Genomic DNA, 3726 nt, shown 5'->3' with positions numbered 1-3726 from the left:
TACCTTACAATGTAAAGATACCCTTGACAAATCTCCATTTATAGTTCCCCTCAAGATCTCTTATGCTAAATCGCTAACGGTTTGGACGGATGATATATTTGAGCAAGGTTTGACAAGCACAAGATATTTTTCTCCATCGTGGACTGGTTATACGTCTAGTTAGCGCCCGAAACAACTCTATTTGATTTTACGATTCTAAAAGTGCACATTGATAGTATTTTTTGATCTTTAACGTGTGATGGAACCGATGTGCAAACATGTCACAACCAGAATTTGGTACCTTTTTTTGAGAAGAAATTTCATTAATAAAATACAGCACAATGGAACGATCGGTTATGATGCCTACACCACAACACACATTCCTAACAAGATCCATAGTTACGGGTCCGTCACTAAAAGCAACATCCATGAGCCGAAAGGGCCCAACCCCTAACCAAATTTGACGCTCAACATGAGCTACCAAAGCCTGAGAGTCACGATACAACCTTGTCACCAACAATAAACCGAGCCAATTATCCTTCTTCAACACCGTGTCTAAAGACCACCAGACCACGTGCAAAGGTAATCCACCCACATGTTGACAACCAGCCAGCACCGAGATAAACCATAATCCCCAGGTATGACGCCACCAAAATAGCACACCAACCAAACCAAAACACCCTAACCCTCGCTCAAAAGAGGAGAGACTTATTAAACCTAGCCAAAACCAAAAACCAGAAAACCCTAACCAGGAAAAACAACAAACAAAAACAGAAAAAACAAACCAGGTTAGGCCCAAAAGGACCCAAACCCAATTAGCAACCCTAAGAACAAAGAGATCAAAGCCCACTAGATAATTCCAGCCCAAACCTTCGTTGGCCCACCTCATCAGAGCACTAGCAGTCTTGCTCCGCCGCCTTGGTCGAGCTATCGCCGGCAACCTTCCAACCTTCGCTTCTCGCCATAAAAAGGCAACGCAACCTCCAACGCAGTCCTTCCACAAATCGAAACTGTGCAACCGAACCCAGATTTGGTCAAACCAACCCAAGCAAAATGGCTCCGTCTCGACCTACCCATCTTCGGTCCACCTCCAGCCATGCACTACCACTCCACATCGATGATCCATCAGCCAATTTGAAATCGCCGCCGCTCTAGCCCGCTCTACCATCCATACCAGCCAACAGGTATCAGACCACCAACCACCTGCAAACTTCCTCTCTCCATCCATCACTTCTGACCGTATTATCACAGAAATAAAAACCAGCCCGGCAGCAACCACCACACGCAGACGAGGCAAGGAGCCACCGTCAACATGGGAGCGCCGCCGGACAGGCCACAAGGTCGCCCTCTGTTTTCCCAACCCTAATTCGCACGCCTGTTTTCTCCCAATAGGATGTTCCCCTAGAGTTATTACTTTAAAACACAAATAGTGTTGTTTTAGGAGCAGAATTTGGTACCTTTGGGACAAGAAAATAAACAAAATATAACACCTTACTTCTTTGCACGATTAACTTTTCTGTTTCTCAGTCTTCTATTTGTTAAATAGGTAAAAAAAAAAAAAGAAAAAAAAAGACTTTTCTGTTCTGTTGCGAAATGGTAGAATGTTGGGCAACGACCTTGAAATGGCGCGTGACAGTGGGAACATGGGGATGGAATCGACCAGGCTGTCAGAGATATCTAACGGTTCGTAGGTTGCCGCCTTATGTTGGAACAACGGCGGCGATGGAGGCAGAGGCCCAAATGGGATTTATCCAGATACGCGCACCGCACACGTGACGTAACCGACCTTGTCAATTCTTTAGGACTTTTTAAGGCCCAAACCCTAAATTCTTCAGCTCTTCCAGCACAAGACTTGACTACATTCCACGTGTGAGGTTTTTTGTATTAGTATGGTGTTTCTTGGCTTGAACACCTTCATCATCGTCACCTTCTTGACTTGTGTTTCTTCTTTCATTTGATATCTGGATGCAGTTATATTACAAACTCTTGAAATTCTTGTCACACTATGCTAACTTTCATCATCTCCTTCCTTTTTTACATATCGTCTAGTCGATCCATCCATCGTCATACATGTTTGATTAATTTATGTGTAATAAGTTCATCCCAGCCAACAATTACTGTATCTAGCTAGCTCACTGGGATAGTGGAAAAGAAAACCGGGTGCCATAAAATACATAGCTCTTTTATTTGATGATGTAAACTCCGGTTTTCTGAGAGGTTTTTTTTTAGTGTTTGTTTGTTTCATATAAAAAAAAAAAAAAAAAAAAAAGCCAATAACAAATACTTAAACAAGCAAAGGTTCCATCGTGATGCTTGATAAAAATGTGACTTTGTTTTTCTAATGTTTATCAAATCTTCTTTCTTGGCTCGATTCTGTTCAAGACTGAAAGCACTGCAAATTGGCTGTCTTCATCCTACCTCTTCCACCATGCTTAGGTTCCAAACTTCCAATTCCATCGAGTATAATAGCCTCTTCATCACTTTAGTGCCTTAAACTTGTCCAATAGTAGATTGTCTGATTGTGTGAGGGCGTATTATGAAAAATGACTTATCTGATCCCATTCAACCGGTTTGTTAAAATAGTAGTAAGCCCTGAGTTCAATGACTTAGACATGAGATTTGTTTGCAATTGGTCCGGATTGTTTGGGGTTTAGCATAAAGGTACTTGCTCAATTGCTCAGTGTTCTAAAAGAGGGTGTTTAACGAACCCTAGATAGTTGTGGGTTTATGCAAAACAAGGGATAAGTTCAATCTGAAGAACTCACTGGTGGCAGGCACTTACCCTCTACCAACAAGGAAGGCACTTCGATCCATGGTCCAGCCAAACATGCTATTTGTATTGGTCATTGTGAGAAACCTAGTTCTCTAATCTTTTTCTTCGATCCTCTTCTTTCGCTGTAACATCTTGTATGCTATGACTTCAAATTTTGATGGGGGAATGAGTAACCCTCTAGATTATAATGGATATATATACACATAATAGGTCAAACTAATCTTCCTTTTCTAATTTTTTTCATCTTCAATCTGGATTACATCTCTCTCCGGCCTTCTGTTAAACCAAATGATTGTGTAAATGCAGGAGTAATCGAGACTGAAAACTTTGCTATTCAACATGCTAAAATTGGCTCTTGGGCTATTGAATTGCTGCACTGCAAAGGTGTGTTTAACTGTTTATTGACTTGAGTCTGAAAACTTTGCTACATCACCTACATGCATATAAAAGTCTTGCAGTCATAGGAGCGCAACTAGATTTCCATACTGCTATAATCTATATGACATTGCCCAATCTATGTTTACTTACATCTATAGTACAGTGATGTAGACTGTAGACTGTATATTGTACCATGTATGATCAAGTTTATTATCTACGTACCATATACCTGCTGATGTGATCAAATTGCGTTGCTGCAAGACATAGAGTTGGTTCTACACATGCATCCATTAGACATACTGTTAGTCACAGACTCACACCCGGCCCATATATATGAATATGTTGGAGCATCTATGAAAATGCTAATTTGAGTTACTGATAAATGTTCAATCTAGAAAACACTTTGCCTCATATTGTTTTGGTTGAAATATATGCTTGGTGTTCCAGTATGGCTTGGAGGACAGGGTGCTTATTATCAATTCAAATACTATTGGTCCCTCAGTATAGAATTGCTTGGTTTGGTAGGCTATCCTAGTGTGTGTATATTACCATATATATATATATATATATATATATATATATATATATATAGTCGT

Source organism: Fragaria vesca, linkage group LG6, assembly GCF_000184155.1.
Source record: "Fragaria vesca subsp. vesca linkage group LG6, FraVesHawaii_1.0, whole genome shotgun sequence".
NCBI classification, from domain to species: Eukaryota; Viridiplantae; Streptophyta; class Magnoliopsida; order Rosales; family Rosaceae; genus Fragaria; species Fragaria vesca.
This window is presented reverse-complemented; position numbering follows the sequence as displayed.